The sequence below is a fragment of the Nematolebias whitei genome, chromosome 18, assembly GCF_014905685.2.
Source record: "Nematolebias whitei isolate Nwh7 chromosome 18, NemWhi1, whole genome shotgun sequence".
NCBI lineage: Eukaryota > Metazoa > Chordata > Actinopteri > Cyprinodontiformes > Rivulidae > Nematolebias > Nematolebias whitei.
In genome coordinates this window covers 16,390,476-16,405,673 of record NC_056515.1, presented here as the reverse complement: position 1 = coordinate 16,405,673, position 15,198 = coordinate 16,390,476, and positions in this window count along the sequence as shown.

Below are 15,198 nucleotides of genomic sequence, written 5' to 3'. Positions count from 1 at the left end.
TATCCATCCATCCATTATCTTTACCCGCTTCTTCCATTTTGGGTCACGGGGTCGCCGGTGCCCATGTTCAACAATCATTGTGTGAGGGGCGGGGTACACCCTGGACGGGTCGCAAGTTCATCACAAGGCCACATAGAGACAAACGAGACAAACAACCATTCACTCTCTCTCTCTCTCACCTAGGGACAATTTAGAGTTACCAATCAGCCTAACATGCATGTTTTTGGACTGTGGGAGGAAACTGGAGTACCCGGAGAAAACCCATGCATGCACAGAGAGAACATGCAAACTCCACCCAGAAAGGCCCCCGGACCTGGATAAATAAAGGCTAAATGAAAAAAATAATAATAATGTCAGTTAGCAAAATATCTCCTAAACCACTGGACACATTTTAATGAAACTCAGAGAGTAATCATTGTACATTCTCAACTGAATAACTTCTAGAATGAACTGAATTCAAGATGGCTGCCACAACCCACTGACCTTAAAACACACAAATATAACTAGAAGTGTTAGAGAAGGTGGGCCTGTCATTGTAATGTCGCCGGTTCAAACTACCGGACTGACAACATCAAAACGTGGGTGATAAGGTGAGGCATCCACACCTTTCCCCACCCTCATTTGCCCCACTTTGGACCCTTAAGCAGGACTCTTGAGCAAGGCCCTTAACCCCCACCATCTGCTCCTCCAGGCTCCCCAGATGGCAGCTCTCTCTGCTCCACACAGAGGGCTGTGGTATCTCGGTAGTTGTATCAGGAAGGACATCCAGTGTAAAAACAATCGCCAAGGCTTTGTGTTCACTGTGGAGACCCCTGAAGAAGGGAGCAGCTGAAATCTGCTTTGGAAACTCTGAGGACTGCAGGTAGGCCTGCGGTCTGGGAGCGAGGTGCTCTGTTGGGAAAGTGTGGAACAGTGGAATCTTGGATGTAGGATGGAGCTAGGTTGTTGAGAACTTTGTAGGTTGAAAGTGGGATTTTGAATTCAACTCTGGATTTGACAGGGAGCCAATGGAGATAAACTAAAATTGGAGAAATATGATCTCTCCCACGAACTCCAGTTAAGACTCTGGCAGCAACATTTCGGATCAAGTGAAGACATTTTCAAGAAGTATTTGGACGCCCAGATAATAAACCATTGCAATAGTCCAGTCTAGACGTGACAAATGCATGAACCAGTTTTTCTGCATAATTTTTAGATAAGATGTTTCTAATTTTAGTATTCAAAAGCAGAAAAGTTAGGGTCATCCAGGTTTTTATGTCTTTAAGACATGCTTGTAGTCTAAGTTGCTGACTGGATTCATAGGGTTTCATGGACAAATATAACTGTATCATCAGCATAACAATGAAAATTTATCCCATGTTGTTTAATAACATTACGTAATGGGAGCATATATAAGGTAAATAGTATTTGTCCAAGCACTGAACCTTGAGGAACTCCATGACTAACTTTGGTGTATGATGAAGATTCATTATTTACATTTACAAATTGGAATCTATCAGATAGATATGATTTAAATCATTTTAGTGCCGTTTCTGTAATCCCAGTATCATATTTTGTTGTTTCTGTTCAGTGCTCTGAGATTACGTCTGTTGTGACTTGGTGCTATATAAACAAACTGAACCGAATCGAAATCATTTCACTGATGAAGACCAAACCATCAAAATGTGACAAGAAGTTTTTGCAGAGTGGACAGTGTGGAGGAGTGTTTCTGTTCCGTCAGCTGTCCTTGTCCTACACACCTGTCCTGTAGAGTACGAGCCTCCCTTGGGGTGGGACAGGTCCTGGAGTCCAAGGTACAACCCATCAAACAGTAAACGACAACCATGTTTTTTAAAGATTGTCTTGTAGAAAAATGCTCTGATGGGCTAAATATTAATCTGCTGCGGAGGAAACATATGCAGATCCCTTTTATCTTTTATTTCCCTCGTCCCATTAGTAGACAAACTGAAGATCCATTTTTGTTCCTTAAGAGACACAGTTTTTGATTAAAGTGTTTCATTTAAATAGCCTCATTATTATTTTCATTATCAGCTCTAACTGACCTGCTCCAACTCGAGAAGCAGGACAGAAAATGTACATTAGCACAGGTTCATGACATACTTTTGTTTGTGACGACTCAGCTGAAGTACAAGTCAAAGAACGAACACAGACTATTTTAAACACATTTGTTTAGCTCAGAATCAGACAAGCCTGAACAGTCTGACTTTATTGAAAATCAGACAATACCTTTAATTGTGTAAGTGTGACTCAGAAAGGACAAATGGAAGATTTAACTAAACTTCATCAAGAATCACGAGGCAGCAGATAGAACCGGCCGCCTGTTGATTGGTACAGTTTAAAGTTCAAAGAACGTGTTTGTTTTCTCTGTCACCTCGCTGCTACCTCCCTCTCAGCCTGACCGTCTGGATGACATGCATGATAACTGGACTCACCCCCCCCCCCCCACTTCATCTCCATCCTGATCTTTGATCTGCTGAGGCAGACAGGAGGACAGGAGACAGTCGCATCAGAGAAGACCATCAGGCCTGTTTGTCCTCTATAAACTCAGCACATGCTCCGTGTGAAAACCAGACAAACTGCAACATTCGCTCTTAAAATATGTTTCAATACAGATTGCTACGGTGGCCCTGAGGTGTAAATGAACATTTGAAAAAACAGAATTGCACTGGAAAAAACACCACAAAAACAACAAACACACAATAACATTAGGGAAAAAACAGAATCACATTAGAAAAAACAAAATCACATTAGACAAAAAATGAAATACATTTGTAAAACCAGAATCACATTAGAAAAAACGGAATAACATTAGAAAAGAATGGAATTACATAAGAAAAAACGGAATTACATGTGAAAAAACAAAATCACATTAGAAAAAATGGAATCACATTAGAAAAAAATGGAACTACATTTGAAAAAACAAAATCACATTAGACAAAAAATGAAATACATTTGTAAAAACAGAAACACATTAGAAAAAACGGAATAACATTAGAAAAAAATGGAATTACATGTGAAAAAAACAAAATCACATTAGAAAAAAATGGAATAACATTAGAAAAAAATGGAATTACATTTGAAAAAACAGAATCACATTAGAAAAAAACAAAGTCACATTAGAAAAAAACGGAATCACATTTGAAAAAAACGGAATTACGTGTGAAAAAACAGAATCACATTAGAAAAAATGGAATCATTCATACATTATATAGTTCCCGTTTTTTCTAACGTGATTCAGTTTTTGCAAATGTAATTCCATTTTTTTTAAAATGTGATTCCATTTTTTTTTTTAAAGTGATTTCGGCCACTTCCGCTTTGGCTTAATGTAATTCTGTTTTTTCAAATGTTTTTTTTTTTTTTCAAATGTTCATTTACACCTTGGGCCACTGTAATTTCTAGCAAAAAAAACAAACAAACAAAAAAAAAAAAACAGCTTTTACACCAATATTAGTGGGGTTTTTTTGTGTGTTAATGGCCCATGCCCTGTTCACACCTGGTAATTAGATGCATCTGAAGTGAACTTGCATGCAAATGCACTCAAAGCTACATTCAGTTGCCTGCACTCCATTATAAGAGTATTTGGTATTAGTATGGATCAGGGTCACATGCGCTACACTTCAGTAGGCAACAAAGCCCATGCTCAATAATCCAGGTATACAATCCGTCAGTAGGGTTATTTCCTCAACTCTCGATAAGTTTAATTACTTAAAAGATACAATATGAACCGAGTAGAGCAAAATAAAATGATTTGTGGCTTCACAGAGTTCGTTCTTTCTTGTTTATTTCACAACGAATCCTTAAAAATTAAAAACAAACAAGCATATCAGTGGTTGAGATATTTTGCTAACAGAGACCAAAACATGGTAAAATAATGTTCTTTCTGTATTTTTTTTCATGCTACATCATTGGACATCATTGGTGTGAAGTGCTGCTCATGCTGTTTACATGTTGACATGTCCTCAAACAAGGGACATGGAGTTTGTGTGCTTCGTGTCAAAGGTGTGACATGTTTGTGTGCTAATGCTTCTTATCTGTGATGATGGGGCTCTTCGGCCCCGTCGGCCACAGACCCAGACTGCTGTTAACAGTCTCCTGCAGGGCCCCTCTTTGATTGGCTCCATTCTGACTCTTTCATCTCTAATGGGCCTGTTTGCTGCTCTGTTATGGACACCATCACCCCCCACCCCCCACCCTATCCCTTCCTAGTCACACCCCGACCTCCCTCAGGAGACTGGAGGGAGACACATGTCCCAACAGTGTGATCAGCAACTCAGATCCCTTCATGTGTGTTTTTATGATCCTCAGATTGAGAAGTCTAATCTCAGTTAATCTATACTTCAGCAGGAAAAACATGAAAGAATACTCAAAGTCCAACTTTTAAGTTCTGAGTTTATTTTTCATTTTTGGGAAAACAATCATGAATATGTCCAAAAAAGTTCAATCTGGTCCTCTGGACATTCAAAAAACAAAAAAACAAAAACAAAACAAAAAAAACAAAGCAAAAAAATCTACAAACGTTTCGTCTCTCATCCAAGAGACTTCCTCAGTCTGAGGTGCTGTTTTCAGCTCAGTCTCTTAAATAGCACCTTCTCAGAGTGGATCAACCAGTTTGCTGCTGACAACCAAAACCAGCTGCTCACATGCTCAAGAAGGACCATCAGCCTAACAATGGATCATTAGCACACTGATGGCTGTTTACTATTCACAGAGGGCTGAGTGATACTAGCAATCACAGCATTGTAAGAGGGGGACAGTTGAACCCGGAGGCCTCCACCCCTGTTTAATGATGGACGATTTCTTTTCACAAAGATGGCCTCCTTTACTCCTCTCTCAAACCATCGTTCCTCTCTGTCCAGGATGTGAACATCTTCATCCTTGAAAGAGTGACCGCTGGCCTGGAGATGAGTGTAGACCGCAGAATCCTGGCCTGATGATGTTGATCTTCTGTGCTGGTCCATCCTTTTGGCCAGTGGCTGTTTAGTTTCCCCGATGTAAGACTGATCACCTCCTGACACTGAACAGCATACACAACATTACTCTGTTTGTGCCGGGGGACTTGATCTTTGGGATGAACCAGTCTTTGCCGTAATGTATTTTGGGGTTTAAAAGCCACTGGGACGTTATGTTTAGAAAATAAACGTCTCAGTTTCTAGAGAAAGAAATCTCATGGCTGGTATGCTTGCTGCTTGAGCAACGGAAGTATCCGCTCAGCAAAACCGGAAGTGCACGGCAGCATCACTGATTCAATAAAGTTAAGTTACATACTTTTTAGTGAATATATCTGAAATGCAACAAGTTATAATTTGTCATTTCTGACATTAAATGTAAGTGCTCCAATGCATTTAAAGAGCATCACAGTGATTTTGAACCAGAAAGACTATCATGAGAAAGTTATGACACTCCTTAGGCCACAGCTAGTCCGTATGGTTTACCTAAAATCCACAAACAAGGTGTACCTTTAAGACCTATTGTTAGCATGATTAACTCTGTCACTTACAATGTTTCCAAATATCTGACATCTGTACTCATCCCTTTAGTTGGCAGCTCAGAACACCACATACAGAACACCACTTTTGACCAGCCGGTCAAAGCAGATGGACACTTGTCCTGAGCCTGGTTCTGCTGGAGGTTTCTTCCTTTTAAAAAGGGGGTTTTTCTTTCCACTGTTGCCACTGTGCTTGCTCAGGATGGGAGACTGCAATGAAGCCAAGATTCAACTTGTCTGCTGGATTCCTTAGATAGAGAACTTTACTAATTGGCTTTTATGTGAATGTTCCTGTAAAGTGCCCTGAGACAACTTTGTTGTGATTTGGCGCTATATAAATAAACTGAATTGAATTAACTGAGTTAACATAAGTCGACTGACTGATTTAACATCTGTCAATGGACAGTTGTCAACATCTGTTGACTGATTGAGTTAACATCTGTCAAGCGAGTTAACATCTATCGACTGACAGATTTAATGTCTGTCAACTGACCAAGTTGTCAACATCTGTTGACTGAGTTCACAACATCTGTCGACTGACTGAGTTATCAACATCTGTCAACTGAGTTAACGTAAGCCGTCCGAGTTAACATCTGTCGACTGATTGAGTTAACATCTGTCAACAGAGTTAACATCTATCGACTGACTGATTTAATGTCTGTCGACTGACCAAGTTGTCAACATCTGTTGACTGAGTTCACAACATCTGTCGACTGACAGAGTCATCAACATCTGTCAACTGAATGAGTTAACAACATCTGTCGACTGAGTTAACATCTGTCAACTGACAGAGTTGTCAACATCTGTCAACTGAATTAACATCTGTCAACTGACAGAGTTGTCAACATCTGTCAACTGAATTAACATCTGTCAACTGACAGAGTTGTCAACATCTGTCAACTGAATTAACATCTGTCGACTGACTTGAGTTATCAACATCTGTTGACTGACTGAGTTATGCCCCTTTTCCACTGTCACAGTGCGGATCAGATCAGTTCGGGTTGGTTCAGATCGGTTCGGGTCTGTTGTGTTTCCATGTACATTTCTGGACCGGCTCTGTAGGCGGGGACTAGAATCCAACTCGTCTTACCACCTGGTGGCGGTAGTGCTCCCTTAAGCTACTTACTAGCCACCACTAAACGTATTAGAAGAAGAACACCCTGAAGGTTTTGTCACACGATGTTGTGGAAGAGATGTCGTGCTCTAATGGAGTACCTCATGAGCTGTAACTTTTAAACCTGATTCATAATCCTACCTTACTGCCTTCCCTGCTGCTTTAAACCCATGTGTTTTTCATTTTAGTATAGATTTTTACAATAAAGATGTATTAAAAATATTGTCACTTTTATTATTTGCAGATATGCACAAGGTTCATGTTAAAATTGCAAAACATCCCACTGTGCTGTAATCTTTGAAACTGCTTTTACAATAAGATACAGACTTGAAAACAATTAGGTTAAATTTTGTCCTTGAATTTTAAAGATTTGTCTTTCATTAAATTTAAAAACATAAATTTATTACTTATTAATATAGTAACTTTAGGATTGGCTGAGGTCAACTAGGTGTGGCGCTCATCTTTCATTGGTTTAACTCCCAAAGTGAAGGAGTTGTAAAAATACATTTAATGATTAAATTCTGAGCAGTTCATTAAAATCTGTTCAGTGGTTCATGAGACATTTTGCTAACAAACAGGTTCGTCTTCAACATTTAAAAGTTTTAACCACAGATGTTGTGCAATGTGTATATAAGTTGGGAATGACCCTCAATACAACCACATCCAGATTTAGCAAAAACTTTTATAAAATTGACCTAATTATAGCCATTTTTGTGTTTTCTAAGATAAGTTGACTGTGGCAGCCATCTTGATTTGGTTGGAACTGAAAAGTTAATCAGGTGTGCACACGCACGGATTACGTTCTGAAATTTTTAATACGTTTGGTGGTTCCTGAGATATTTTGCTAAAAGACAGACAGTTGTCTCCAGTAGTTTCATCCATCCATCATCTTTACCTGCTTCTTCCTTTTTGGGTCGCGGGGGTCACTGGTGCCCATGTCCAGCAGTCACTGTGTGAGAGGCAGAGGACACCCTGGACAGGTCTGCAGTCCATCACAGGGACACACGGAGACAAATGAGACAAACAACCATTCACCGTTCTCACTCTCACCTAGGGACAATTTAGAGTTACCAGTCAATGCATGTGCATGTTTTTGATCGGTGGGAGGAAACCGGAGTACTCGGAGAAAACTCGCGCATGCACGGAGAGAACATGCAAACGCCACGCAGAAAGGCCCCCGTACCGGGATTTTAACCGGGGTAACCTGCTCACTGACAGCCAGCAACTCTGTCAAATGCACCACCGTGCCACCCCAGTAAAGTTTCCAAAACTGCAAAACTGACTGAATTTTATTTGTTTATTTTGTTGTTTGCTGATGTTGATTACGTGTAGCAGCCATGTTCAGTGGGATGACACCAAAAGTTAAGCAGATAAATTAACATTTCCTGGAAATTTTAATACAAGCTATCCAGAGGTTCATTAAATATTTTGCTAACAGACGAAAAAGCATCATTGTCGTCAGCAGCAGGGGATAAAAAATTTAATATTTTACATTTAAAGGAAGTTCATTCAACCTTTATTTACACAAACCCATTGAGCCTCGGGGACTCATTTACAAGAGAGACCTGATTTTATCAAAGAGTGATGACAACAGTGGACAATCGTAAACGATGCATACAAATTGAGAAAAAAAATTAACAAGTGGAAATAAAATGGTATTTAAAATAAAATGTAACAAAAAAACAGATAGGTTGTAAGGCAGGGATGCCCACAATTTTTCAGCATGTGAGCTACTTTAAAAATGACCAAGTCCAAGTGATGTACCTACTATAAAAATACAAAACATATAATTATTTATAAACATAGTGCTCATCTGCTCACACTGACTCATGTTCGTGCTGCTGTTCGACGTAATGTTTTTATGCTACTAGTGCTTAGTGTATTTTTAGTTGATGTTTTTCTCAGTTCATATCTTGGATCTTATTGATGTTTTTCTTTTACATTCTATTGTTGGATGTAACTGGGACCCTGTGGACATAATCTCGTTCCACCACATGTACCACATGTGGTGCGAATGACAAATAAATCTGTCTGACCTCACATAAAACAAACGTTCCTCCTTCAAAGAAACTGGTCCAGATGACATGATTTAACCTTTTTTTGTTCTCACAAACCGCAACAATGGAACAAACGTATTTGAGGTTCATGGAGTTTTGTTTTGAAATCAGCCTTAAATATAAGTATATCCAGTGTGGGCTGCAGTGGTAACATTTATTTTACGTTGGATATTTCACGTTCATGCTCCGTGGATTCAGCGGAGGCTTCCTTGTTGGAGCCCATGCAGTCAGTCTGATGTTGTTCAGCTGTTCAGTCTGTCCCTCAGAGGAGCGTGGTTCTTTTAGGGACCGTCAACAAATTACCGGGTTAATGAGCTTGGTCTGAACACCGTTATAATATTTTAGATATATTTCCAGAGTATTTGTCAAAGCAGCACCATGTATCTTAAGTTTTCTCAGTATATTTCTGCATGGTAATAAATCATGAATGTTCTCACCATTTAAAATCCAAAAGAACAAGTTGGTACTTGTGTTTCAAAAGTACTGTAACTTTCTTTTAAAGCATCAAAGTTCATTCAAGGATTCAAAGATTCAAGGTTCTTTATTTGTCATTCCACCACATGAGGTGGAAAGAAATTGTGTACACAGGGTCCCAGTTACATCCAACAAAAGTATTAAAATGTGTGTAAAAGAAAAACAGTAATGAGATCTAAGATATGAACAACGTTAACTACAAACACAGTAAGCACACACATCCAGAGGACTTCATCAGTCTGAGGAGTCCCAAGTAAACTGTTTTCCCCACTAAGCAGTGCAATCCTTTAGTGGACCAACCAGTTTGCTGGTGACTGATGAAGCCCTCTGGATAGAGGGCGAAACATCTTTACACAAAAAAGAAACTGTCCAGATGACCTGACTGACCATTATTGTATTTTGTACCTGGATGATTGAGCATGAACTTTGATGCTTTAAAAGAACGTTACAGTACTTTTGAAACACAAGTACCAACTTGTTCTTTTGGATTTTAAATGGTGAGAAAATTCATGATTTATTACCATGCAGAGATATACTGAGAAAACTTTAGTTATGATACATGGTGCTGCTTTGACAAACACTCTGAAAATACGGTAATTTGTTGACAGTCCCTAAGAGAACCATCGCTGCTCGGAGGGACAGACTGAGAACAGCTGTCTACATCTGCTCCAACAAGGAAGCCTCCGCTGAATCCACGGGAGCATGAACGAGAAATATCCAATGTAAAATTAATTTACCACTGCAGCACACACTGGATATCCTTATATCTAAGGCTGATTGCAAAATTCAATTCAATTCATTTATTTATATAGCGCCAAGTCACAAACTCCATGAACCTCAAATATGGGTGTCTGTTCCATTGTTGCTGTTGTCTGTGAGGTAGCACCACATACAGTACAGTATTGTGAGGGAACGCAAAAAAAAAAAAAAAAAACACGTCCCCTCCGGGGCTCCGTAGCAACGCAATTCGAATCGTGAAGAAAAAAAAAAAAAAGTCCTCCCTCCATTCTGTATAGAAATGGTAGATTTTTTTTGCTTCTTACTTGGTCCAGGTCCCCAACTCATTTTACATTCTTGAGTTTAGATATAAACTGGAGGTTACTACAAGTCAACTTGTTTGTTTTTAGCGCAGTTGAATGCGCATGCGTGGTGACCTATGTGTCAGAAAAGGTCGGTCTCAGATTGGCTAACCTGTGTGTCAGTCCAGTGACAATTTGCATAGTGAAGATGGATTGATCGGCTGACATCTATTTAAAAATTAAATTAAAAGAAAAATTTAAAAGTCTGACATCTATTTCGCCGTGCAATCTACTGATATTACCTTCGAGATGTACCAGTAAATCGCTATCACCGTATTTGGCGGTGTAAGGCGATGTAGAAAACTAAAAGCAAGAACATGTCTGCATTGGTTTATGAACTTAGCAAATGTTTGAAGCCATTTAAAGAGGTCAAGGTCGAGAGCTTCAAGCAAGATATTCCAGGAAACAGGAGCAGAGTAGGAGAAGGCCCTTTGTCTAGTTCAGTCCTCACTGAGGGAACACTGCAGGTAATAATGTCCTGAGAGCGCACGCTGTAGCTGCACTCACGTAGAGACATGTAGGAGGAGATGTATGAAGGCAGCAGACCAAGAAGTGATTTAAAGATGAAAATGTACCAGTGAGAGAGTCTGCGTGAAGTTAATGATGACCAGTTAACCAGTGAATACAGGGTGCAGTGGTGGGTACGATAATCACAGCCAGTTATGAATCTTAATGCACCATGATAGACAGCATCCAACATCTGCAGCATCCAACATCTGCAGGGTTCTTGTAGGAGCGTTCATGTAAATAATGTCACCGTAACCAATGGAGGGAAGAAAGTCACAGATACAAGGCGTTTCCTAACATTCAGAGTTAGACAGGATCTGTTTCTGAAAAAGAAACCCAATTTAACTTTCAGCTAAATGTAAAGCACTCCTTTACATTCACACATCTGTTGCATTTCCTGCTAATAAAAATGACTCCCAGTAAGCAGAAGGGTGTAGTGCAGCTCCCAACATGCCTTCTGTTAGAATGAGTCTCTTTGATGCTGAAAGGATTCCTGCATGCACATCAAGGCGGTGATGACGCCTAATAATCATTGATCTCCAGGGGCTGCAGTCTCCAGCAGTTGCCCGCCCCGTCTGTAGCCGTCAGTTAGGACCTCTTCCCCTGTTCCATTGATTCCTATCAGACTCATCAAAGGCTCCCTGGGCTTTGAAGGGGCCAGTGAGACTAGTCCTGGTGGATCAACAGGCATTGCGACTGCCTTCATCTGATCTGACACAGCCCCGAGATAGATTGTGACATTCTCTGAAGGCCGTGTGATGTCGCAGCACACCTGAAGATATTAGCTGAAGATTTCCTTATAAGCCTCGACAGTAAAGTTGTGAAAATGCAGTGAATGCTCACTGCTGAACGCTGCTGAAGAGGCTGACATGGAAGTGGGGAAAGTTCAAACAAGAAGAGAAGCTAAAAGCAGCAAAGTATAGAACCTCAAACTTACATAGTACTCTTCTAGTACTGAGTTTTGATGACGTGAGGAGGACGCAGGTGAGACACAGGTGTGTTTGTGGGGACAGCCACGGAGTGACATGTTCCTTTTACCTTTAACTGTTTCAAACGAGCTGTAGAGAATCACAAGAACAGACGCTCAAGCTGCAACCACAACAACCGAACTCCAAGTCGACAGGATATAAAACAGAGCTGCAGTAAAACTGGAAATTTCACAACAGACGAATTAATTAAGTTAAATAAAGGCTCTCTTCCCTCAAGGCATGCATGCTTTAAGGGTTAAAGGGGTTTGTTAACCACAAAGATCTCTTGCACAAGGCAGGATTAAGGAGGGTGTTGGTCCTTGACCCAAAGCTACTTTTGGGGCCCTATCAACATTTTTATTTCCAATGCAAAAAAAATCACTAAAATGATTATGTTCCTGTTTATCTGAAGGTTTAGTCACATAAAGCACAGAAAACTATCAGTCCATGGGTCAAATAATTTTAAAGTGTCATGGAAGGAGAGAGAAAAGGTCCAGATCCAGAGGATCTCAAGTGTGGCCCTCAAGAACAGGGTGAGAATACAGAACAATGACAGAAAGCCAGGGACCAGTCCAGAGATCTGTGACCTCAGTGGGATTCGTCTGGTTAAATAAAGATGAATAATTATAAAATCATTGCCAACAATAACATGTGGAGACCATGAAAAACTTCAAACTGGGACCGTCGTTTTGATGTTAGTAAAACTCTAACTTTACAATCTTTGAATAAGCAAACACTTCTGACAAGAAACCAAAAACTTATCATCATTCAATAATAAATAAATATGTGTTGAAGTGGGAGAACACTGATCAGTTTGCAAACATCTGTCTCGTGCAAAAACATATATTAGGCCAGAGTTGTCCACTCAGTGGGTTAGTGTACGAACAGCGGAGAGTTATCGACATAGAGCTGCACTGGGAGGAGTGGTGTTATTTTATTAAAAGTTCTGTAAACTGCATCTTCTGTGAAGACCTGAGTGGACTGAAACTGTCCCAGTTAAACAACGATACTTGCTTTATTTCATCCCTGTGGAAGAGCTAAACAGTCCTCTGCCTTTATTTGTGGATCTTGACTTGATTATAGTAAATGATCTTACGGCATTTGAATGAATGCTATCCTGTCATGTGTGTGGGAGTTTTTTTATGCGTTTAGGATTTCGATGTGTTGGAGAAAAATATTCTCACTTTATCTCACTTACTCAAAAGGGGCCACACTCGAATACATCAGATTTTTAACTGGTATTTCACTTGAAGGTCAGATTTTCAGGACAGGTTACACAGATATACAGACCCTTTCCAAAAAATTAGAATATCATGGAAAAGTTGTTTAACATCCACAATTCCATTCAAAATTTTATTATTTAATAGATGATAGATTCAGGGCAAACAATTTAAATGATTTCAAGTGTTCATTTGTTTATTTTTTACATAATTTGGGCTTCCAGCTCATGAAACCCACAAAAACAGGATTTCAAAAAATTAGAATACTGTGAAGAAATCAGCCCAAATGTTGCAGGACATGAATGTTTTAAACTGAGTGTGACACTAATCATCTACTAAACTCAAAGCACCTGCACAGGTTTCCCCAGATGTCATTAAATTGCTTCAGTTTGGTTCAAATGTCTCAGTTCGGTTCAATATGGTGAAGACTGCAGACATAACTGGCCAGAAGACCATCATTGATACCCTCCATAGGATGGGTAAGTCACAAAAGTTCATAGCTAAGGAGGCTGGCTGTTCACAGAGTGCTGTGTCCAAACATATCAATGGAAAGTCTAGGGGAAGGGCAAAATGTTGCAGGAGAAGATGCACCAGAGATGACCGTGGGCTTCAGCAGATCATCAATCAGAGAAGATTCCAGAATCTGGCAGAGATCCAGAAAGAGTGGAAGGAGGCGGAGTCACAGCTTCAAAAACCACCACATTCAGATGCATCCAGGAGATGGAGTACAACTGTTGGGTTCCTCGGTCCTCTTTTCTGATAAAAGTAAAGTGTCTTTCATTTGGAAATCAAGGTCCAAGGGTTTGGAGGAAGAAGGGTGAGGAACAGAACCCATACTGCTTGAGGTTCAGTGTGACATATCCAGTCAGTCATGATTTGGGGTGCAATGTCCGGTGCAGGTGTTGGTAAACTGTGTTTTCTTAAATCCAAGGTCACCACAACTGTCTACCAGAATGTTTAGAGGACTTCATGATTCCTTCTGCTGAGGATCTGTATGGAGATGCAGATTTCATCTTCCAGCAGGACCTGGCCCCTGCCCATGCCACCAGAAGCACCAGAACCTGGTTTGATGCCCACAGTGCTTGACTGGCCAGACAACTCATCGGACCTAAACCCCATTGAGAATCTATGGAGTATTCTCAAGAGGAACATGAGGAGCACCAGACCCAAAAACAAAGAAGAGCTGACAGCATCAAGGAAATCTGGGCTTCCATAACTCCCAGTCCATGCCACAGGCTGATTGACTCAATGACACGTTGCATCGAGGCAGTGATTAAGAAAAAGAGATTCCCAACCAAGTATTGAAGATTGACATATTGTTGTGAAAATACCATATTTTGATTGATTTGTTGTGATCCTAATTTATTTATTTTTTTCCTGCAAAAACTGAGAAGTGTGGGCTGATGTGTTCACTGAATTCAATTTTTTTTGAAATCCTGTTTTCATGGGTTTCATGAGCTGGAAGCTCAAATTATGTAAAAATAAACAAATAAATACTTGAAATCATTTAAATTGTTGGCCCTGAATCTATCATCTATTAAAGATTAACTTTTTGAATAGAATTATGGAAGATACAACTTTTCCATGATATTCAAATTTTTTGGAAAGGGTCTGTATACATACACAGTGTGTGTGTATGTGTGTGTGTGTATATATATATATATATATACATACACACATACACAGTGTGTGTATGTGTGTGTGTGTGTGTGTATATATATATATATATATATATACACACACACACAGTGTGTGTGTGTGTGTGTGTGTGTGTGTGTGTGTGTGTGTATATATATATATATATATATATACATACACAGTGTGTGTATATATACATATATATATATATATATATATATATATACACACAATGAGGAAAATAAGTATTTGAACACCCTGCAACTTTGCAAGTTTTCCCACTTAAGAGATCATGGAGGGGTCTGGAATTTTCATCTTGGGTGCATTTCCACTGTGAGAGACATAATCTAAAAAAAAAAAATCAGGAAATCACAATGTATGATTTTTTTTTATTAATGTATTTGTGTGTTACTGCTGCAAATAAGTATTTGAACAGCTGCCAATCAGCAACAATTCCCAATATATATATAGACATTTATTAATAAGCCATATCATATGTCTGTCCTTGTTAAAGAGCATAAAACAAAGTATTTCAGAATGAAAGTACGTATTTTTAATGCGTGAAAGCATCCTGTATCATAACTGCATCCCTGCTGTTTGTAACAAACCAAACCGTGTGAAAATTGGGTAAAAATTTGGGGAGTTATGATTATTTT